The 25446-nt window shown below is 38.3% G+C and overlaps 1 long non-coding RNA gene across 1 annotated transcript in view; it reads left to right on the forward strand.

The window, feature by feature from the left end:
* Positions 1-25446, forward strand: part of LOC114666396 (uncharacterized) — a 43470-nt gene that overhangs the window by 9189 nt on the left and 8835 nt on the right. The window contains exon 2 of the long non-coding RNA XR_003718580.2: positions 16332-16407. This is a non-coding gene — a long non-coding RNA (uncharacterized LOC114666396). The remainder of the gene's footprint in view (positions 1-16331; positions 16408-25446) is intronic.

The raw sequence follows: 25446 nt of genomic DNA on the forward strand, positions 1-25446 counted from the left end.
GACAAGGTATTTTAGAGAGCAGGTAAGTGTGCAGTACGTATCTGTAGTAATTTTACTAATAGACAGCTTTTTAAAACTACCAGGCAGCTTCATGAATGTTCAAAACTTGTAAAAATGCATGCATTTTTCACTAAAATATTGTTAACTAGATACTTCCGGTGTAAACTATGCAAGTCATAAATGGGGAAACTAAACTATCATGGGAAAGAGTTTTTGATTTGAAGACGGGACTCTTGACCAACATATGACATGTAGATGTGGGTTTTTTCCATGATGCTTTAGTTTCTGGTTCATGGTTTGCGCTGTTAATTCCCAAAATTACTATTTAATAATATTTTAGCAAAAAAGAATGTTTTACATATTTTGAGCAATTGATTGGGTAGATAACATGGGGATTATGCAATACAAGTAACCCACTGACATTTGTCACATTGTTTGCTGTTGTCCAGAATTGGTCGTTTATTGGGTTCCAATCCATAAGAAACATTATGACGTCCTTTCTACATAAGAACATGAGTGTAAATTTAAACATTTATTAAAAAAAAAAAAAAAAAAAACATTTGTTTGGAGTTTTCGATGTAAGGTAGGAACAATCCTGGGGTGGCTTACAGCACAAGGACACTTGAACTATTCCAGTTTAGAATCGTCACTCGATCACACCTCTCCATATGTGGGTCATGGAAGGGAAGCATGAATTAGTATAAGGAGAAAAGAACCATGGACACAGTGGGTGCTGGGTAGTGTACTACAAAAACTGAGATGTCGTATATCACTGTGATTTGGAATAATGGGTGCCATTAAGGCAGTTGGTTAGAGTGTATGAGATGAGGTGCAAGTTGTATTCAGAATGTTGCAAAGAGTAAGAGTTGAAAAAGTAGTGTGCAGCAGTTGTATAACCACATAGTTGCCTCATAAAAGTATTAATATAGCCATCTCATTTCTAGACACTATAAATAACTTGCTTGTAAAGCGCTTGTCCTAGTTAAGACTATTCTAAGATGCTGTAGAAGCATGCAAGTTAACAGCTGTACTGTGGCTATTTATATTCCACACCTGTGGGGTGAGTGACTTGCTCAGTGTTACAGAGAAGCAAATGAACAGCAGCTAAACTGTCAACCAGTGTTGTCTTAGGAGCACAATCTCAGACCTCTACAGGTAAGTGGTCATTTGTATAGTTCTGCATAATACCAGGTCTGGGAGAGACCTAAACCAGTTGGTTGGTTGGTTAACCAGTACAACCATGTTGTCCAACAGTAGCTTTTTTGCATCTTGTCTTTGTTCAGTTCAAAGACAAAATCCTGTTGTTGCTAGTATCTCTTGCCTTTTAAAATACATTTAGTCTGGACTAATTGTCGGGTTGTGGTTCAGCACACAGTTTCAATGAAATGCATGTAGTTTTTCTTTTCAATATAATTTTTCTGATTATTTATAAATTCCCAGCCTTAAGAACAAACTGTGTATTTTGTTTAAGCTAACCAAATTAACTTGAGGGACTGGTCTTGTTTGTTAAACACCTTACAGCACAGTGTGTAATGTGACTTTGGCATCTTCAGCATTTTCTGTGTTCTTTTTTTTTTTTTTTGGGGTATTTTTGCTACATTTGTAAATGTATTTGGTTAAGTACTGTTGGCTTGTGAAACAAATTACAGTATTAAATTTCCACTTTTGTGCTGAAATAGTATATTCGGTAGCTTTGTTTTGTATTCGTTTTTGCAAATGTTTAAACCTAATTAACACACGCACAAACACACCATTAATTCGTCACAGCTGATCAGCTGCATTTTAATTGCTCAGGCAGTTTGTGTCAAACGTTGCAGAATGCACTTTCCTCAATTATGAAATACCCAACAAAGCTGACACTAGTGCTGCTACTGTACAGTATTTACTGTTAAGTGCCAGGGTCCAAAACTTCAGTGTAGGGGTGTACAATATTGGCGCAAAGTTGTATCACAGTATTTTCTGGGACTCTATAATTGGGTGGTATTTTGCGTCCTTTAAAAATGTGTTTGTAAAAGTCTTGTTGATCTAGCTTGGTCTTGTTAATAGGATATTTAACTGTAGCTTACTTATGAGTTTAATGGAAACAATAGTTAAAGAAAACAGGTCTTATTTATTTACTTAAAACTAAAGTAAAATAACACAATCCATTAATCACCAGTCAGTGTTTTGCTGAGATCAAACCACACAAGTATGAGTAAACCATTTCAAAATGACCTAAGGATTTGCACAAAAAATTGCACCAAGTCCAGCAAAACCATTTCTAATGAAAGCATTTTAAATACATACTTAATGTAAACAAGATATGAATCCGAAAGGAATAAAATACTAATTTTAATTGAACTATAGGTTATGATCAGTACAGTCTGGATACACAAACTGTTCTGCTGTAAGGTCAATTGTGAAGCATACAAGCAAGAACAAAAACCTAACATACTGTACTATATTGTAAAAGTCCAAAGTTCTGTCAAGTATTGCACAGGAAAAAATAGAGCATTTGTAAACAAGTTCTGCCATATATTGCACACAGATCAGACAACCCCAAACATATAACTTTTTTTTTAAGCAATTTACTAACTTAAGGTTCTCTCCAATATTATACAGTGTCAGGATAAAAACAAAAAAAATGTAAGATTTTACCGAGGAAACTTCAAGCTGTGTGACCGAAACACCAGTCTGTCCACAGCATGTGACTTCAGAGAACTTTTCCTCCGGTGCTGAAAGCCCCCTCAGATGGACTGCTTGAGGAAGGGATGCACAGGTACATTTTTTTTGGAAGTTTCCCCAGTTTGGGGAAAATTATACTTATGTTTTCCACCACTCAAGTGGATTTGTGTATCTATCCACCTTGGGTATCATCAAGTAGCTCTTGATCTCTTTTTTCAGTGGCGGTGTGCAGAGACTCTCCTTCTCTGAATTCCTGTGGGTTGTTTTTTGAAATAGCTGCTAAAAGACTAAAGGTATTTATTTTTTGCTTCCTCACCTGTGTCTTCACCTGCTCTAACTTCTGCAGCAATAGGGCTGGGATGAAGCATGGCGAGGAGGCAGGGAGCTGTACAATTGTTTCAAATAATGAAATAAAAAATGTGCCTTGGAATGAAGGTCCCCAATCAAGAAGGCTTACGTGCCTGATAGGCATTTGCTTCTTATGGAAGTAAAGATTTTTTTTGGCCTGTCATCTATGAGGCTCTGTAGTTTGCAGATTGTTGCCTTTTAAGTAACATCAGTCTTTTCAAAGCCAAACCACTTCCGCGAGAGTGAACGTGATCTACGTCTTGCAATTAAATCTAATGATGTAGGTTGGCGAAGCTGTTTATCCCCTGGCACTGTTTGCCGACTCTTTTTTTTTTTTTTTGCTCATTTTACACTAGCTTAACTTGTGTGCTGACTGCTCATGCAGTAGTCTATCCTGTTAGGTTATGTGAGACCGTGAATGCGTGGACTCTCAAGGCATATATTTTTTTTTTTTTTTTGCAAACTGAGTGACATACTCACTTTCTTCTTGCACATTGTTAAAACAATTAAGTTATCATAGACGATGCATATCGCACACTCCTAATTCAGTGATTACGTAGCCCATGACTTATTTAAAAAACGAAGTAATTCATCTAGTACTTCAATGTAAATTACACTTTAGTGATCCCACTGGCAATCAGCCACTGAAACAATTTACAATACAACCAACTGCGTTGTAAAATAATCCACTGGATTAATTTACATCCTTTAATTACACAAAAATGTACAGTAAAATTTAACAGGAAGTGGAATCTAGTAATGAACTACAGTAATATGCAATTTGAGACTAAACACCTTGTGTTAAATGAAGTAAACAAGCTGTGGAGGTAGACTGATACAGGGCTGGCTTAATGCCTCTGTACATATGGTCATTTACAGATCCAAGGGTGTGTGTTTGTGTGTCCCTTTCTCTTCATCAACTTGCATTTGCCCTGATGGGGTAAACGTGCTGTCAGTTGTCCTCAGTTGTAAATGTGCCTTAAATTATGTATCTCATACTACTCAAATCTTTACACTTGATCCAGTTAGCAGACTGTAAAAATCACAGTAAAACCACTTCTACAGCAGTCATAGCTGGACATAGGTGAAATGGTTCTTGAAGGATATGGAGATAAGTACTGAATAAAAAAAAATGATGGGCCTGCAGCCTGTAACAAGGCAAACACAATGCAGCTTGTTTTGTTTGGTTTTTCTTTTTTTCTTTCAGACTTTATTGTTGTACATGGGTCTCTGTGTCCAGATTGGGCATCTCTGGAATCACGATGTTGCCATCCAGGAACTTTACACATCGTAAAAATAGCATAATTTGCTGATGAAAAATGGAATTTTAATGTGATCATCAATTTTGAGTCCCAAACACACATGCATACGCCATGCGAAAAAAAAAAAAAAAACCCTTTTCTCAGTGTTCTGAATTCTCCACCCAAAAATTGTTACTCAATGTATTTTGCAGTAATGCCAGAAAACATTTTTCATGTGAAATATACAGAAAAAAACATTTATATAGCAGTGACCAATGTTAAACGATGTGAAAAAGTCCATGGGTGGGGGGTGGGGGGGAAAACATTGACATTAATCATGCTGCCCAACCCATGTGTCAGCTTTCCAGCCTTGTACTACAACATGCAAAACACAATTTTTTGCTAAAATATTGAACTTCTTGGCTCATCAGCATGCATCATAAACAGGAAAACACATTCCTATAATTCTATGCTTGAATGAATGATGGGGAGAGGCAGATCTTCAGTTCGGAAGTGCAGTATTATGGATATGCGTTTTCATGTTTGATGTGCACTGATAATTCCAGATGTATGGGTGTTTAGCAATCATTTATCAAAAAATGCACACGTTTTGCATGTATTGAGCATACAACTAGATAACTGACACGTGAGATAAGCTCTTTTACTGATCTTAGAATGGCCACATCATACGTAGATTAGCTTTATATTTCCGAGATTTCTTTGCTTTTTCAAAATTAAATTTTGTCTCTGAAAGTGCTTTCGTAGCTCCTGTACTTTGGACATTTAGGCCTGTTCACACCTAAGCATTTTTGTACGAGAACACTCCTAAACCACTTGAAAAGTTAATGTTGTCATTGTTTTCAATGATACTACTGGCATCTAAGTGATTTAGCAGCAGACTGATTGGGGAAAAATGCATGTGTCAATTTTTCAAGCCTTTTTCACCATACAATTGTTCTGTTGAAATCTGGGGTAATGCTCATAAACATTTTGTACAAAGTCACTGCCACTTCCTATATGAGCAAGGAGCAAAGCAGCTCATTGAAATGTACAAAAAAAATATGTGTTCATTTTTCTTTGGCTGTCTAATGACCGCTATTGAGATCAAGTGCGCATATACCTGGTGGTCAAGTGACAAGCATTCAGCAAAATTTCTTGGCGTACATTTAGTTTTAAGCAGGTTTAAGTTTAGTACGCATGTTGTAACATATAAGCAGAGTGGTAGTGCAGAGTTTCCATTCCTTCCTTACAAAATAAAGTTAGCATGTTTTTACCCATGCATTTCTGGATCAATTTGGTATTAGTATTATTACCTGTTTTTAACACTTTAAAAATGACTTTCAACTAAGAAAATGTTTAGTCCTTTTATGAATTAAATTACTTCCATCCCTTTTTCTCAGTCTGAGCCATCAGGTGAACATTGGCAGCTGCACCACCAGATCATAGTTTCAAAATTAGCAAATAACTGAATTAAAACCAATTTTTTTTAATAATAAGTTTCAACTGCTGTGCTGTATGCAGTGCTTTCCTGCATGGCTGTGCGATTGATCACTGAAAAGGATCAGTGCACCGTCCACCACATTTGCTTCTTTGCCTTTCACCCAAGGGATGTGAAGATAACCCCACTGGCTCCCAGTGACCCTAAATGGGGCAGCTTAAATTTGCCCCTCTGCGCAATGCAGGGTTATTTATATATAGATATTGTAAAATAAGCACAAAAGACTTATAAAAGTTTGGGATTTTTAGCCCCATATACTGTAGCAAACAAAAAAAGCACGGTCAGTCATTTTCAACAAAATCAAAGACACAAGAAGATGGGTAGAGGGACAACTTATAGGGCTGGACCGGAAATTAAACAGTGGGATGCTGGGAAAGGCGTGATGGTGGACGGGTGGATGACATCATCAAACGGGGACCCGATGGTAGAAAGGAACCTGGAAGTGCAGGAAGATCCTTTAGTCTGGGTGGTTTTATGGTGGCGGTTCTTCTTTCTTTTTGAAGAAATAAAGAGAGGCTAGTACGCTGCCGTTGCCCCCTGGCACGACTTGTTACGGTGCGCGTCGGGTCCTTAGCCTGCTCCTCATGTGTGACTATATATATATGTTAGACACACACAACACATGTTCAGTTCTTTTGAATTAATTACCACTGTGAAAGATAACCGTTTCATCCTCCCCTAGCTGCTATTAGACAGCCCCCTTTGTTTTTTCACATATCAGTATTCTGGAGACACCACAGTTGCCCCACAACCTACAAAATGGAAATGTCAGTCCTATTTCTTCTGTAAAACGTTTGTTTGAAAATGCTTAAAATCCAGATAAACACCAAATAAATTTTGGAAATTTACAACAGTAAATTATGAATTGGCCCTTAAAGCTAGGTAGCTCTAGTGAGATGTGCCTGTGTAACTTAAGAACAGGGGTTATAAGAAGTGCTCCTTTGCCGTCATCCGAAGTTCATAAAACTTAAATCGTGTTTATGAAATCGGCTGTTTCAGCTCCCATCCCAACATCGTAAATGGAAGCCAGCAACACAGCATGATTGTATATCAACAAGAACATGCATTACCAAGCTGTGAGGTGGGCTCACAATATAGAAAAGCTAATTACACTTAAACCTAATAACACCAAAGCCTTAATGGACAAAGTACATTTTCAGTAGCCAACTAACTGGAAAATTCCTTTTCCTTCCAGAAAAGTTAACTTGTTTCTCCAACCAATTTGGATTTACATTTTCATGTTCTAGCAAGTTTAAAGGAGTACTTAAACCAAAGGATTTTGGTTTGTAGTGATTTCAAAAAAAAAAAAAAAAACCTAAAGGTTAACTATGTAGACCATAAGTGAACCATAGTAAATATAATAAATATAAAAATGTTGCATGATCCACATCTGCAAGTCATTCAGTTGTATCCTCACAGTGGCCAAACCAAGCTGTTTTGTGAAATTTAAAACTGGACTTTTCTCAAATGAATATGAGACAGGCTGGTTTATAGTTATTGAAAATGTATCCAGGTTCTCTATGAAAACCTGAGATTTAAAATTTCTGTGTCATCACTATGAACTACAAGTGGTTAAGTAACATACATTTAATAGCAATACTCTTTTTGGGTGGCATATTCCTTTTAGGTGATTACAGTCAAGACCGCTGCATTTTTTGTGACTCGACAGCACTGATGTTTTAAATGCATTTTAATAATATGTATTAACATACCTGCATTGCCTTTAAATATAAACCTGTGGCACAATCTGAGCAGATCTGGCCCCCTGTTACTGCCACCTACAAGCCTGTACTGACAGTAGCAGGTCTTTGTTATCCAAGCCAGGCGTTTTTGTGTGTGTGTGGGCAGGCTGTTTGGTCTTTTTTTTTTTTTTTTTTAAGCTTGTGTAAAATGAATTTCACCTTGTGGACAAATAAAGTATCGTCTGTCGATTATATAGTGCCGTCTGTCTCTTTATCTAGTGCTGTCCGTCTGTCCATCTATCTTCCCTTTCACAAATACTGGGGAAGAGGTTTCCATTCTAATGAAAAAGGCTTTGCAGGTTGGGGTAGGGTAAGGCTTAGCAACTTTAAATAAAAGCATGGTAAACTAGCCGTTTTGTTTCAGCAGTTTAGTATCTGACAATTACCCTTTTACTTTTTGTATCAATGTTGACCCCCCCCCCCCCCCAAATTAAATAAGAAAATCAGGTGTTTGGGAAATGCATTCTTTCTCACTCGTATTAGCATTGATGTAATAAATGTAAGTATAAAACAAAGAATTATAGGAGCCTCCTTTTTAGACTAGCAGACCAGAGGTACTTTGTGAGCCACATGACCTTCCATTATTGAGAATATGCAAGCATATGGTGAAATTTTAAATGTAGAATTATTATGTATTTGACATTTTGAACTGTGGATTAAACCTTCCCCCACCAAAATAACTTCTGTAAAACAATATTTGATTTTCAGTGTGCCTCACGTTACTGAGACTTAGATTGCTTACTAGGGGGCTCCGCCCCCTGCTCGCTTCGCTCGCCAACCCCTGGCGTTGGGGCATGACAAAGAGTGAGATGTATGAATTAGAAATAGAATAGTGTGTTGGTTTGGATGATGCCTATATAAATAATAAAGTGTTTGGCATAGAGTAATGTTTTATTGGAATATTTCTTTGTATACAACATTAGTAGTAAAGATGGTGTCTTGGTCTTTGAATGAGTCTTCCTTGGCATGGATCATTTATAACTTTAACGTCAGATGAACGTCGAACACGTGAGAAGGCAACATAAAGTTGTCCGTGTCCAAAAACGGGTTCAGAGAGGTAGATGCCAACCTTGTCCATGGCTTGTCCTTGTGATTTGTTGATGGTCATGGCAAATGCAGGTTAATGGGGAACTGTCGGCGTTTCAATGTAAAAGGTAAATCCAGGTCAGACCTCGTAAGGTCAATTCTAGGAATGAGAACAGTATTGTTAGCATGTGATTCTGTAAGAACTGTTGCTTGAATAACATTGTGTGTCATGGTGTTGACGACTAAACGTGTGCCATTGCATAAACCCTGTTTAGTGTTAAGGTTTTTTAATAGCATGATTATTGTTCCGTTTTTAAGGGTAAGGTTGTGTTGTGGTCATCCGTCTGGGTTAATAGTGTTCAAATATTCTAAGGGGAAATTCAGATGTTCATTGTCGTCATAAGAGTCAACTTTGTCAGAGCTTAGAAAGAGCCGTGTCTCTCCAGGAAGTAATGAAATGACCTGGTTATTAATGTGATTAACATTAATATTTTTTGGACATAATATAGTGCGTTGTGTTAATCACATATGCGAAAGCAGTATGGGCCATTGCCTTTTGGTGCCTGATATGTACTCCGGTAGATGCAAAAGCAAATGAACTATTGTAGGATCTAATGCAGTTCATAAAGTTTTTACTTTCAGGCACATCGTTAGTTAGAAGCTTCTGTAGATATTCAGGATATGAATGTAAAGGAGGCAGTGTAATCTGCCCCTTTTGACAACAACGTGTAAATTCATTATTTGTATTGCCAGTTGTTTCTTCTGGGAAGTTAAGTGAATGACAATGATTGCAAATGACATTCATTAATCCCAATGAATTTTCCTCAATAGTGGACTCATTATTGAAGGCATTGTCAGCCAACTGGCGTAATCGTTTAGCAGGTGTCTGGTGTTGATGTCCGCGACGGGCATGTTTTGCTTGTGGCGTTTGAGTGCCGCGTTGTTGCATGTCCATTATTTGTGACGCGCTATTTTTTACTTTTAATTGATTCGCCTCCACTTTGCGAAAAGTCCGTTTCACTCTACGGCGTGCATTGTTTGTATCGAGCCTTGTCCGTTTTTTGTATGTCGGTCAGTTGAGTTCTCTGCTTTTGGAGTCTTGCTTGCTTGTTTTGTGGCAGGTCATCGCGTTGTACACGTCTGCGTTAATTTATTCTGTCTCTTTCGCTCCCTTTTTTGTATGTCTGAGACGCGAGCTCTTTCTTTTGAAATCGTGCTTGTTTCAGTGTAGCACTTTGAGACGCGCGCTGTATGCGTCTACGTTCATTGTGTCTGTCCATTTGGGCACGTCTCTGTAATGGGGTCACTTGAGCTTTGCGTTTTTTGATCCGAGACATTTTTTCTCCTGGAGTTTCCTTTGCGCGTTGTATGCGCCGCCGTGTATTTTTCTTGTTTCATTCGTGTTCGTGTGTTTGGGTCCCGTTATCCGATCCGAATCGTTTTGTACCCGTGACCGTGTAATTCATGTCTTGTTTGTTTCTCAGCGTGCGAAATATGGATAAGTAATAAGGAGGATCGCACTCACTGTTAATATGGAGCCTTTTCTGCAGTTGAACGGTTAATAGTGCTTTATTGTAGGAGATCCACCTATGCTGCCTAGTGTGAAGGTGTTGAGATGACGTATGTTTAATATGGACGTTTCCTTTAGGTATGTGGCTTTGGGTGTCACTTCTTATTGATGTGGGGGGGGGGGTGATTTTTGTTGCGCGGGCGTCTTCTTTTTGTGTTCCAGGGGCTTGTTAAATCCCCCTCTTGGTGTGTGTCCCGTCCGGTGCCTGTAGGGTGGGGGGGGGGGGGGGGGTGCCTTGCTGTTGTGCGCGAGCGTCTTCTTTTTTTTGTGTGCTAGTTTCGTGTGCAATGGGTTTCGTGCGGGCGCCTGCTTTTGACTACTTTTTTCTGTGCCTTTTCCTTTTTTCTGTGTTCTTGGCGCCTCATTTCTTTGACTCCTTTTTTCTGTGGTCTTGTCCGCCTCTCGCGGCCCCCTCATTTCTTGGGGCGCCTGCGCAGTAACGTCTTTTTGCGGCTACGGCCCATGGCCGGATGTCCCTGCGTCCATCGGTTTAGCATTCTCGGTTAGTAATATGGATGGCTGAGTATTAATGCAGAATCTACCATTAAACCATGGTAACTGTGGCATTTAGTTCTAATTGGAGGTTCCATCCTGTTTACACTGGTTCCATTCATATGTGTAGTAAGTGCTATCCCTTACATTTGTCATGTTTTAGATAGATCTTTATTGTCATTGTCACTTTTACAAAGGAACAACGAAATTGAAGGTGCAGTCGACTCAGTGTGAGGCATAAGAGTTAAAAAGACATTGAAAGTGAAGTAGTTCATTAGTATAACTATCAGCACACATTTACTGTTTACCAATTCATTCTCAGTAATGAGGGGATCTCTGCTAACTGCATGTTTCTGGGATGTGTGCTCTGGATGAGGCAGTTAAAAATAGATGGGGTGGTTGACCAGACAGCTGCACACTTCATCGGGTCTGTGTGAGGTGCTTTAACAAGTGACGCTACAGAATAAAACTATTGCAACTCTCCTTGTCCTACTCCAAAAGCATGCATGAGTCATGCATTTTATTTTATTTATTTTGCCTTATTTCTTTGTGTGTGTACTTTTTTCCACCCATTTCTGTGGTTTATATATCAATAGAGATTAGGGGTAGGTAGTGTGGCCCAAAATGAACAGATAATTTGTAATTGTGGTATATTCTCTGTGCATATACTTTTCAGACTGAATCCAGTTTAGGTGCTTCTGTTGGCCCAGTTTATATAGGTTAACCTTTTCATAAGGACCATTTTAATCATCTGAAATAATAATTTATATTTAGCATCGTTTCTATGCTCAGAGCTCTTCATAGACTTTCAGAATGAACTGCAGGAGTAACACCAGAATAAAAGATCAAATATGCAACATTGAATACAAAATGTTGACGTAAAACGCTAAAAGATGGATGCAAGAAATGCGAAGCTTTAAAGTTAAAATAATAGACAATAAACCACAATAAAATACATAAATACAAATACTATAAGAGAGCTTTGAACAAAGTGCAAATCATTCTGAGCACCCGGTTAGAGAGGTAAACTGTGAGACAGGTTCAGAATGTTGGGGAGTGGGGGTTCCCTGACAAATGACTTTAAGTTGATTTTTGAAGGATTTCAGTTGATTGATCTAATTAATTTATATTCAAGATATCTTTATTGTGCAACATAAAAACAATATATTGCACATACCATTAAGGACGCAGCATCTTTGAAAATGTGTATTGTATAGATTACAATGTTTAAAACAAAAAATAAAGTTAATATTCGAAGAGCTAATCTTCCCAATATTTTTGGTTTTACATTGAACAAAAACAATCAAGCCTAGCTAGACTTTAATATTCCCGATCAAAACCTCTTCTTGCCGCAGATGACATCAATCCAAGCCCTACAATTCGTACGTCCTAGTAAAGAAAGTTTTCACACTTGTCACAATCTTCTTTCTACAGAAATTGATGTTGGTGGACAATTTTTAAAAAACAGTTCTAATACAGAAACCTCATTATTTAGATGTTTGTTTCATAAAAACAATAATGCTCCATTGCTTTCTAACCTTGAAGATACACAAATACTTGTTACCTACTTATAACTTGGTTTTCTTCTACTTTTTAAAAAAAAAAAAAAAACACCTCTGGTGCTCCTTCTCCTTTGGTGTCTAAAGCGTGTGCTAATTTTCCTTACTGGTTAATCCAGGGCTTTATTATCATCTTCATTTGAAGTGGAACAAAAAACCCTACTCTTTTACTGGCGGCTTCAACAATTTGTGTGGAAAAATAGCACTCTTCATAGTTCAAAGATGCAATCAAATTTTTAAAAATTAGAGAGCAAAAAGAGGATGTGGATGAGGTACTTCTAAGTCCGAAAATGTGATAATGTCGTACACAGGAGGGGAGGAGGAGGGTTGTGGGTGTGCATTGTGAAAAGTGCCGGCTGCGTCCGAAAGGTAACGGAGTGTCCACTCTCTACCACACACTACCTCTTCTGCGACAGGTAGCATTGGTGGCTTTCTGATGTCTTCAATTGTGATAAAAATGATATACAAACCTTTCTACCAGTTGACAAGTTTCTGTTGGTGTCTCATTTCTACAAACTTATTGCCCAACACTAATAGAAATAGTGACATTCAATATGAAAGTTGTTTGTGGCATATCCATTGTTTTATGCATTTACGCAATTACTTGTAATGGAAAAATTTTAATTATGTCCCTCTAACTGAATACACTCCTGATTGAGCTATGGTAGGTAAACAGAGTACCAGTTTAAACCCCTCATTACGTGTTTGATTATAAAAAAAAAAAAAAAAAATAATCTGATTGGACTTGTGGAAGAGCAAAGTGACCTTTTGACAAATTACCATACAAGTTAAAGCTATAAAGTGTAAATCTACAAAAGCCAACTAGAGCAGTCAAACATATATATGTACTGTACTAATATCATAATAGGTGTAATTTAGAAAAAAAATACATATGTATATACAGTATGTTTACAAAAAGGCAGAACATTACAAGAGCATACTACTCATATTTACTAAGGTGTACTGTCAGTGTTGAGTTTGCCTTCTTAAACTCAAAGGTTCAGTTACCATGTTATTTAAAACCCTTATCTGAATCTGTGCAGAAATGTGAAAGAAATTGAATTGCATTCATATTTTTCAGTGTAATAAAAATGCACACTGTAATCTTGACATCCACGCTCTATCTACCAGTGGCTGTGTAAATTTACAGTAAGTAAATAAGTCGTTTGCAAAGCAAGTTTGGCACCAGTACAAATTCAGCGGGGAGCACTTGTTTTGATGCACAAGTTCAATATAAGTAACTCCCACTTTATCTGGGATTCCTAACGAATATGCCTGAGAGTGCATAAGCGGAGGATTACAGCAACCAGAACGTCACCCTGCACAAAGCAACACTGCAGGATCGTGGTCTAACAATCCAAAGGGAGATTCTGTCCATCGAATGCATGTAAGGTGTCACTAGTTTTTTGCTTTTTTAATTCTTAATTGTTGCAAGTTCATTTGTAATTTTATTACTGTTGCTTAATGAGTTTTAAAATGGCACATCTAGTAGTGACTCCTTTTCCTGTGTTGCATTTTGAGTTGCCCTCCTCTGGCTGTATTTTTGACATTGTCAGATTTTTGTCCTGCTGAAGGGGTGGATGTGCGGAGATTGAGTTTGTGTTAGTTATATATAAAGTGCAGCTTTTGTTTCACAATGAAATGAAAGCACAATGGGATTGCAATTTTTTTTTTATGTTAAAATGAGCGTGTGTAGGCAACTTTGACGTGGAGACACACAAGCCCCCTTTTTTTTTTTTTTTTTTTTTTTTTTTTGGTTTTGTAAAAACGTTGAGAACCTACTGTGAAATGTGCACTTTCCTCCCCTTCTCACTATAATGGTACCTGATTGGCATAAACCACCAGTCCCTCCCTGACTGAATTGGCATAAACCACCAGTCCCTCCCTGACTGATGAACAAAGTCAACTTTTTCTTTTGAAGGGAGAAAAAAAACGGATCCCCTCCTATAAGGAAAGGTCAAACAAATCATTTATTATCACAAAAGGCATAGAACATGAAAGTAAAACCTCTTTTCAGATTGTTTAGATTTACAACTGTACTACACATTTTTGCGTGTCCTCTGTAAACTAATGAGATGGATATGCTTGTATCCTGACTCCAAAGTTTCTCAATTCTGAGAGATAGATGATGGGCAGCCTCTGAGGTCTTCCTCTACATGTAGACATGCCCTGTACTTTGTCTTAATAGCAGGCAGTGCTAACAATGAGGCGTCACAAAGCCAAACTCATAAATTATCATTTTCCTTTTTTAGAGGAAGTTGGCTTATTTTCACTTGATAATGTAGACGCTTGACCCTATCTTATGCTGTCTTACTAGCATTGGGGCGACCGAGCAAAGCAGTGTCTCCTGTGATGGACAGAAGTGCACAGTGAGAGATGCATGGCTTCTCAATCATGTATGTTAGATTTAGAACATGAGTGACTGGAACAAATGTTAAGGTTGTGTGCATCTGCTTGTCCTTGGTGCAGTGGGTCTCATCTCAGCATGTGTTAAGAAAGGTCATTCTTCCACATTACTGTATTCCCATTTAAAAAGCTGCAGCGCATGTGCTAGTCCTGTTTTGTGGTATCTCTTGATGATGCCACATACACATATGGCCACACCGTCTGGAAAGTTTGTTGTTTAACACTTCCATAGTTTCTAATGGGATGCCTCGTGGGTATTGTTTAAAATATGTGCAAGAGAATAAAGGGGAAGAGAATAACCAGACCTTTAGTACAGCATGTACTGTATATGTGATATTTATGTATTACTTACCAAGTTTTAAGTTCTCTTGCTCACCCCCTTTGCCATGTATCATAAGCCCCACAGGCCCGACTTGGAGAAATACTGGAGTAAAGGATGTGCTAGAAACCTGCTTGTCTTTGAAGGTGTTTGACACATTGGTTCTGATCGACTGAAGCACTTTTCTGCTCCCTTGACTAAGAGTATTGTGTTGTCAATAGCAGAAACAGTAGCCTTTACGTCAACAGTAGTCATTCATTCATATATATATATATATATATATATATATATATATATATATATATATATATATATATATATATATAATATTTCTAGGCCTATAGTATAATATTAATGATGAATGTTCCAGTACAATATGGAATAGTAATAAGTATAAGCACCACACACCTGATATACAGTAGGTGTATTGAATGAATGCATAATTGAATCAGAATGTGTAATTAGGCCTCGAGCTGTAGTCGAAATTGCCTTTCAGGCCTCTAGAGCTTTAATCGAAGTCGCCTTTCTCTTTGAATTTTTGCGGCCGTAAGTCCGCCGCCTGCCACGATGTTGGGGCTGGATGTCGGTCTTGTAAGGTTTTTCGGGCAGCTGCGCAGAAGGCGACTGCGCATTCGGCTTCGGACGTGCACAGAAGGCGACTGCGCATTCGGCTTCGGACGGACGTGAGTGAGTTATAGGTGAATTATGTATTAAGATAATATAAAATTATATATTTATATAATATAATTTATAATATTAATTTTTTTTTTTTTTTTTTTTTGTATTACACCTTTTGTCAATGCTCATTTTCACTGTGAAATTCCTTTTCGAGTGGGTGGTATCCATTTTTTTTTTTCTGTAATTTCTGTTAATTTTTGAGTAAGACCTTATTTTGCGGGGAAAAAAAAAAATGCCTGTTTTTCACAATCACACCCTTGTCAAACGTGTTAATGAAATCACATGACTATTTTTGTACTTATTTAATATTTGAAAAATGTTACTGTACTCTTCAAATTAAGTAAGTTGAATGCAGTGATATTTCAGTAGTTGGTAGGTCATGTCTGTCTGACACATTTGTTATCTCGACCTTTTAAGAATTTAATTTATTTGGCTGTAGGCGCTCATTAGATTCTGTCATTAATTAACTTTTGAACTTCTCAGATTAGAAGTAACAAGCTAGCGCCACATGCTAAACTCCATGCCTCAGTTGTCGGCTACACAGACCTTGGTACACAGCAGCCATTGTGGTACAGTATAGCCTCCATCTGATCAGAGAATAAAATGGAAAGATGTCCTTTTTGAAATCCAGCACCCATTGTACTCTAGGTGGTTTATTGTGAAATTTGGTGTGGAATATTTGATACGCACCTGCCATCCTTTGCATATCCCTACACTGTTGATGTTCTTCTGTATATGACACTCTACAATGGAACTCTAATTTTTATTATATTTCTTATTGCTTCTAGGCCCTGTTGCTTCACATTCATTGTTGGTGTGACTCCATGATTATGAGCATACATGCTGCTGAGTAACAAGGTTTTGGTAAGTCGCCATGCAGCGGAACTTGTTAGATTATAATTTTCCTTTTCCTGCTTGACGTGATGTACAGCCTCTAGGTCGCCAGCACACTGCCGAGAAGAAATCTGGTGCAGAAAATTAAAATCTAATGTATAGCCTACCATTTTATTTGAGCTTCTTAAGTAAAAAAAAAAAAAAACACTCCTTAACTCTTTTAGGGCGGATGTCGACTTTTGTCGACAGGAGGGGTTGAAGGCGAATGTCGACAAAAGTCGACATCCAGGGATAAAGGGCGACAATCAGCTGTTAATGGCGACAAATCTCACTGTCACGTCACAGGCATTCCCTCTGTGCTTGGAGGAATGCTAGACTCGTTGACTCGGCAAATAAACATTGCGTGTGCGTGAGTTGCGAAATGTAAACAATGGCAAGATGGCACCGACATGTGAAAAGGCAGCGAAGCAAGTGCAGAAAAGAAAACACTTGGCAGACGTTGTTTTGCGCATTACCGCGGAGTCGGACTCTTGATTTTTCAGAATCGGACTTTATTGGCAGTGATCAGGAGATCGAGCAAGAGAGTTAGAAGCAGGCATCAGCTGATCAGACACCAGCCGATGCCGCGCGAGCGGATCTGCTGCCAGTTGAGTGCCTTCGCGCAGCCGATGCATGTACGGCAAGGTTCGCATGGGATAAATACACATACATTGATCCGTTGAGAGCCGATATGGCTACCGGAGTTTACAAGACGGCATGGCTTGCTTTTGGACACGACAGATCACCAGCTACTGTACTTCAGGCTGCTCTCTCCTGATGCTGCTTTTCAGCTACTGTCAGACGAGACAAACAGGTAGGCAGAGATTTTTTTTGAATCGCGGGCTGCCTTTGCATCGCATTCTCGTTATTCAAAGTGGAAACCCACAACGAAAGACGAGATGAAGCGCGCTGTGGCATTACAAATAGAGATGGGACAGAACTGGTGAGATAACTTCAGGGAGCATTGGTCCAAACGTGTTTTGTCCCCGGGTGGCTTAGGTACGTGCTGCTGCAAAGTTTTATTCACTTCTGTAATAAACAGAAGCAAATCCCATGGGGTGAGCCAGGCTATAATGCCATACATAAAGTTCATAAAGTTTCAGAAGATGAAAAGAGGTGACAATACGGTTTTCATGCAGGCAGAAAACTTGGTGGCAGTGGCATGGCACGATGGCAAATGGGTGACTTGTCTCTCTACAGTACACACTAACAATATATGTGAGAAAATGCAGCAACAGACAATTGAAAAATAGGCATCAAAACAACACATAGAGAATTCAGGCTCATACAACATGCAAGACAGTAACATTTGTCAAAAGTAAATATTGTTGATTTGATATGTTAAACAATTGTTTTGTGTTCTTTTTTAAAAAATGTTAGTTTTTGGAAAAATATTCAGCCCTGGGAGAAAAGAAACAAAAAAAAAAATTAGCCCTAAAAGAGTTAATATGCAGTTCTGGCAGAGTAACCTGTTTGTGTTTTTAGTTTTAAAAAAATTGGGTAATTCAGTGGTTGTTTGTACATTACTTTGCTTAACAGTGGACAAAAAAAGTCCTCAAACTTCTGTTTAAACTTTATAATAAATAATGCTTTATGTGTACTTTGGGATGCTCCTATCAGTATCTTTAAGGCAATACCCATCACTGATTTCGTGCTACTGGGTTGGCCGATTCCAACAATGGTGGCAGATTTTTTTTTTTTAAATCTTTTAAAAAAGTTTACACTTATCTCCTTCATAACGAGACACTTTGAAGTCTTTATAGTCTGCTAGCTAATACCCATGGCTTTGCTTGCGAAGATCTTTTAATTGACTATTAAAAATATGGACAATATTATTTCAGTTTTTGATTATGTACCAAGTGTGCACTGTATACGAAAATCACACACAAGGAGGGAATATGTTGAGCAAGGAACTACAATACTTCTCCATATAACACATTAGATGTAACACCCCAAGGTTTCAGAATGAATAGGGAGCAAGGTGAAGTCACTCTGGAGCATGCCACATGAAGCTGACCATGAGAAACAAACAATCATCCCTCAAATCCACTCCCGTCTCTTTTAGAAGCTGCCCTTGTGTTTTGTGATGACTACCAATAAAGCACACTTTAATTGGAAATTGCAGGCGTTTGAATTGAAAAGGAAAGTCAGATGGTATAAGAGGAATACGTGGTCTAAAGACAGTTTCTGCCTGACCAGAGCCAGCAAAGACAACATGCTTCAATTGCATTTTTGTGTGAAGCTTTTATTTACAGTCTTATATGCCATTGCACAATTCAGAAGGATTTAAGTTTCTCAAAACCGTAACTGGTGCTCCTATCTTCAAAATTACTTTGGGCAGAGGAATGCCTGGAGGATTAAGTGTATGCAAGAACTCCACTGGATAGTGTACAGCATCTTCAACCTCTACTGCGGAGTCCATTGAATCGTATATCATCTTGTGTGTATTTAGCTTTAGCTTGTTCCCTTAGCCAAGATACAGGTTTAGAAGGTAAGTGTAAGTTAAGGTAAGATATATCCTCCTCATTAATATCTCGGCATTGTCTATTAAAGTACATACATTTTCCAGGATCTTCTTATTTTTCCTTCCATCTCCCAGTTTCAGTAATAGATTGGAAAACTCTTGTGGTTTTAAGTCTCCCATCAAATGCACTCAGTATTTTTGTTTTCCAGCCAAATACTGACCGGCAATGTCACATTAAAAATATTAGTGTGTTTTAAATAGTTCAATTCACACTAACCAGCAACGTGTACTGTCATGGTAAAGGAACATAAAAGTTTATCTGAAAGAATATTTTGACATGTTGAATGTTGTCAGGTGCCGTAACGTTATTGTGCGAATTGCAGGAAGAGGCCGGTCCGAGGGAACAGGCACCTGAAGTGACTGGTCGGGTTGTCAGTCATCTGGTTTGTAGTCGGGGGGGGGGGGGGGGGGGGGGGGGGGGGGGGGGGGGGGGGGGGGGGGGGGGGGGGGGGGGAATTTGGAGTGGAGAGAAGAGGTATTACCATACATTTTCTTGTGGATTGCCATTGAATTACCACCACCACAGCCTTTAAGCTGTCCCCAAGGTGCATGCGTGTGGCAAAAGGCTAACGCTTCAATGTAGAGCATATATATGGCTTTTATGGATCTTTTTATGCAGGAGGTTAATATGTTGGGGTTTTTTTGTTTTAATTAAGGATAAAGGAGTGGATTTTTTTTTTTTCCATGTCTATTGCTTTCCCACCAGTTTAATTTTTTGGCTGCCTTATCGTGGCAAAATGTGTTTTAGCGTGCCTGCTAATTAGCCAGTACGCTGTTGCACATAATCTTTTCTGTGTGAGCTGGTAACTAGTTGCTGTAGTTGACAAAAGCATGCATGACCTATTAGTTCCTTTGCATCACTGAGATGGGTGTAACCAGATTTGTACCACACTGAACTGACAAGAGGCTCTGTCTGCTAGCTTCGGTAGTATGGCATGTGGACTGAAATAGAGACTATGTTTTTGAGGAAATAAACTTTGTTTTTTTTATCAGTGATGTGGAGTCGGTACTCAACCTTCAACCTCAGACTCCTCAATTTATGGTACCGGTGCCAAAGCCTCGGACTCCTCTCTTTGTAATTATATTTTTTTTAATATGTTGATCTAAAAGACACAACATATAAGATACAAGGCACTTCATCACTGCCAGCATTGAATCATCAGACTACTTAATAGGAGTCTAACCTGTAAATGTTCAGTTTAAACGCTGTAGCGATGTTATGGTCTTCAAACATGGAGTAACTTCAACTTGAAAATTTAAAAAGGCATGTTTTTATCCAAAGTCTAGAAGAAAAAATAATATAATTGAATCAGTCTATGTGAATTTGGAAATTTTAGCATGCTATTTTACCACTTAAATTTAGTCTGAGTTGTACATTTCCCATCCCCAAACATGAACCAAGTAATTGCTTCTGACTCCATCTGATCCCACAGCCCTGTTTTGTGGCACAGGATGTAATTTTAGTGCTTTCAGTGTATGCAAACAAAGGATTAAGATGTAAAACTAAACTTTAGTTTTTAAACTTTTTATTTATTAAGTTATTGTGTGAATCTTTATTTTTTGGTTTGCAATTTTTTTTTTTCTATTAGTTTTTGCCATTTGCCAGTACTGCCTTTTAAAGAGAATGTGAATGACCGAATATCCTGAAAGCTGTGCGTAGAATATTGAAGGCAGCTAAAAAAGCATCACTAGCAGTAAAAAGCTCTCCCAATAACATAATAGGAAAACCAGTTTTCATTGTCATTCACTTTTTGTGATGTCTGTTTAAAATTCACAAGTTGGGCCCCTCATTCATGCACTTCTATAAAGGGACAAACCAAGCTGACATTCCCAACAAACACAAAAGTGCCAAGTGATGTATTTAATATAGCAAAATTTGTGCCAGGATATTTCCCAGTAAAATAGGTTTTGTCTTATTGTTTGTATTGAGTTTCCACTGCTTTTAATTGATCAGTACAAATGTATTTTTGATGCTGTGTGTGGGCATGAAGTTGGTTCTTGGTTTACACAAAGTGATGAAAACTTTACAATGCAAGTAAAACTCCAATTTTAATTGAAATTGGTGTTGATCTTCAGCCTATAAGGGAGTACATCAAGAAACTTCTTACAAAAAGACCCCACACCCAGTTACTGAGGAGTTTAGCCTCCTTAGCGTGAGACCTGAGCATCACTCGGGCTGTCAAAGTACTAAAAGTATCAGTCCCGAGAGACACTTGGGCAACGGTGTAGTTGTTACACAAGGATTACTGGAGCTGTTAAAGTGCCAACAGCATTTGTGCTGTGCATTACTCAGGCAACAGTGTAGGCATGTCTTGGGTAATCATTGGGGCCCAGGCAATGGTGTGGACAAGTCTTCTATCCTCATAACATCTAAGAAACGCTTCTTCTTCAGCAGTGATGACAAGGTGAATCTGTCTTCAGATACACTAGCATCACTCGCACATAAAGTGTGCTGGTCATATTGTTTGGATCATTATACTTATTACACTTCTGACTTTGTACTTTTAGTGTTTTACAGTGGAATGATGAGCTTTAATAAAAATGTAAGTCAAAAAATGCAACACTTTTTACCATGGGTGTTGGTTTTTTTTTTTTCCTTTCTTGAGAAAAAATGTAATGGTAAGGAGGTTAAAATGTTAATAACAGTATAGTGTTAGCACCCAGACACATCGTTTCTTTTGCTTAAGTGAGACAATGTAATGAATGCTGTTTTGTATAAAATCCATATTAAATTCTTTTTAATAGCTCGTGTATCCTTAAGTCATATTCACTGTAAAAGCCATTTCCTAGTTATATAAAATTTATAAATATTTTACTAAGATGACAATGCATAATCTATGGGAGGTTCCTATAACCACCATAAGTAGAACTGAATTGGTATATTCTTGCCATTTCTAACCGCTCTGACTAAACATTATTCTCAGTTAGTGACCAGCCTTGCCATGTGTAAGGCGTAGAGGGCACAAGGTTTTAAACTGTGCCTGTGCCTACGGGCCTTTTGAGTGTGTGAAGTAATTCTTAAGAAGATGCGCTTATTTAAGTGCAAAAGTTTACAGTTATAGATAGTGTACAGAAGAAGAAGCTAAGAATCTTTAAGTATATAATAAGTTAAGAATCCTTAAGTATAGAAGAAGTAAAGAACTTTTAAGTACAGAAATAGAGAAGATACATTTTTCCTTTTTTTTTTTTTGCCTTTTATTCTACGTGTGTAACTACTTTTTTGTTGTGTGGATTATTTGCTTTTAACTTTAACGACATATTTGTAAAACAAACTTTTGGACTGAGAGATTTCTTTCACCACGCGTTTTACCCGTGCGCCTTATACTTCGATTAGACAAGTGTGTAATGATCCAGCATGCTTTCATATTTCCAAAGTATTGGCTGGGTGTGTCGGAATACCTAAGATTAATGAAATGAAGTCTTAAAAAAAAAAAAAAAAAAAAAATCAATGTGACATGGCCTTTAGCAAAAAGTAAAAGGAGCAGTGCTGCATGACCACCAGAAGAACCCCTAAGTAATGTTTACCATAGTCTTCTGTAGAAAGGCCAGTTGAACACTGGGGGAATTATTCTACCTTACATTCATTTTATTTTTCCTTTTTACCTTCATTAGCCTCTGGAAGCACAAAACAAACTCTCTAAGACTGAACTCCCTTGAGGCTCGTGCTGACAGTATAAAGAGATGTCGGTGTATCTGAGAAGATGTTGGCTTATGATTTACTTGGTTAGATGGCGTACTACAAAAGGAAACCGACCAGTTGGCTTTGTGCCACTTCAGATGTTACCAAGATGGTTACCACTACCTGCAACTGTCATTAAATTGATGGAAGGTTTTGTTTGTTCAGAATAGAAACTAAAAGCAGAGTGACAAACTGAACAAATTAGAAAACCAATTTCCCCCTGGGTACAAATAAAGTTCTGTCTTAAGTTTGTCTTACTAAAACTGTGTACTCAGACTTGCCAAAATAAAATCAAAACGGATGAAAATTAAAAATGTGTTTTTTGATAAAGCAGTTGCTGGTAGCTTACTTTTTGTTTCTTCTAAAGAGGGCACAACATTTTAAGTTTCAGGGCAGCACATGTTGCTTTGGCGTACAAAGAAGCCAGTGAGAAAAGTCCCCTTCCTCCTGCCAGAATGCTTGGAACCTCCTAAATCACAAACTGCCTGTTCATTTTGCAGCTGATCTGAAGTAGTTTTGCATTTACACACTTATGGTGGTCCAGTATTTTTTAAAAGTATATGTTTTAAGAAAAATATCCTTGATTCAAAGAATTACTTTTGATTATGCTGTGGACATAGTTGTCGGGCTAACGGTGGTTTTAGTAATCCATGATTACATTAGATTAGGTCTATAAAACAGGAAATTTCAATGTATACAGCAGCAGAAACAAGGATACAAATTCACATGACAAATACAATCAATCAATTGATCAATAAATATATGTATACCATGCATATAGTTAAGAATGAACTTAGAGTACGTTTGGAGGAAGTATTGAATTGCCTGGTAGCAGTAGACAGAAAAGAACCCCCAGAGGTGCTCCTTGGCACTTGAACACATCGTGGTGGAATGTGCATGTGGCTAAAAGTACCACAAAAGAGCTCCTCCTGGAGAGAATGGAAGGGATTTTCCATGATGCCATACACTTTTTCCACCACCATCCTCTTTTCCACGACAGATCCATATGTCCACTGTTGCCCTGTGAGCAGGACCACCTGAGAAGTTTTAGGCATTGTGTATCTCTTGAGCTAAGGTTGCTGCCCCAGGAGACCGCAACATAGATCAACACACTGGCAGAACATTTCCAGCAGCTTGCTGCATACATCAAAAGACCCGAGTCCCCTTAGCAGGTACAGTCTCCTCAACGCCTTCTTGTCCTATGCCCCTGTGTTGTCAGACCCGCTCAGTTTGTTGTTTATATGGGCCCCCAGGTACTCTACACCACTCCCCTGTCTCCCCCCTGAATGATGACTGATCTTGGTGGCTCCTTGGCATGCTGGAAATCCACCAGCTCTCTGTTTTGCTGATGTTGAGTTGCAGGTTGTCATCCCTCTGCCACAAGACGAAGACCTCCACAACCATCTTGTACTCTGACTCCTCTCCATTATTAATGCAGCCTGTGATGGAGGAGTCGTCTGAAAGTTTCTGTAGATGTCAAGTGCTTGCTGGTATTGTGCTGTTGTGTCGAAGGTAAACAGGATGGTTCCCTGAGGTGCTCCAGTGTTACACACCACCAATTCTGACACACGTCCCTCAGCCTCACGAATTTCAGACAAATGCAGTTTTAGAAAATGAGCACAGTTACTTTATGAGCCAAGAGGCGTACAGTGCGTTTCAATAAATCGTCTATTTTATTAGCTTAAGGAAAGTGACGCACTGCACTGTTCAGCAGACTTCTGTTTTTTGGTTTATATTTTTTATTTTTTATATTGAACCCTTAGTGATTTATAATGTCTCTTACTGGACCTTTTGAAATAATTGAATATTTAACAAAAGAATGCTTTGTTCCCTTTTTATCAAGTGTTAACTATAATGATTCTGTTCTGTGGCATTTCTTATCTGACATGTTCATTTTGTGTGGCAAACTGGGCAAATTATGTTTTACAAAAATATATTAAACGAAGTTCGATCTGTATGAAATACCTTCTACACTTGTGTATAATATGTATGCTGTAGAGCAGGAGTTGTAAAACTTTTTGGCCTTAAAGTTCAAGTTTCCATGTTTGTGTTTATTAGCAGTAGTTTTAAAGTAAACTAGCCGACAGTTCCTGCAAGTAGCACACGTTAACAGATCACAGTAAGCACATATTTAACGTTTAAAGACCGTGCACATAATACATGAACTATGCACATTACTTGTCCACAAATAACTTGACACAATATTTAATACTAAGTGTAATTTAGTGCCCCTTTTTAATTGGTAACATGAGAGTGACTGATTTTTCATAAGTCTGTTGAAATCCGGCTAAGTGCAGAGCAGAATAAGTTAACTTTTGCCATCAGGAATTTTGGTGCATATATCTTGCACAAGACGAGCTGTTCTACAGCACTGAGATTTCTTTTCTTGTGCTATTTGATAACAAGGCAATGCCCCGAGTGCCTGCTGGCTTGTTGAACAAGCAAGCTAGAATGATTTTTGTGAAGCTGCAAGATTTTTATTCAAAAAAGTCAGTTAACTTCTGTAAGTAGCAAGCTTGGTTTCCAAGTGCCTTTTGAAGCCGATGGTTTTGTGCTTTTGTTTCGTAGTAGCACATGGCTGCTACTCTCCACGCTTCACAGTAAAAGTAAATTTGTGCCTCAGAAAATTGGGGTTCTATTTCCTCGGTATGAATCTTCCGAGGTCGATATAGAATTGGAAGAGTTTGAGTAGGGCTCTAAGGCTAGGGATCTGCACTGGCAATCGCAAGGTTGCCGGTTCGAATCCCGTAAATGCCAATAGGGACTCTGGTCTGCTGGGCCCTTCAGCAAGGTCCTTAACCTGCAAATGCTGAGCGCTTTGAGTAGT

Source organism: Erpetoichthys calabaricus, chromosome 16 (assembly GCF_900747795.2).
Source record: "Erpetoichthys calabaricus chromosome 16, fErpCal1.3, whole genome shotgun sequence".
Lineage (NCBI taxonomy): Eukaryota > Metazoa > Chordata > Cladistia > Polypteriformes > Polypteridae > Erpetoichthys > Erpetoichthys calabaricus.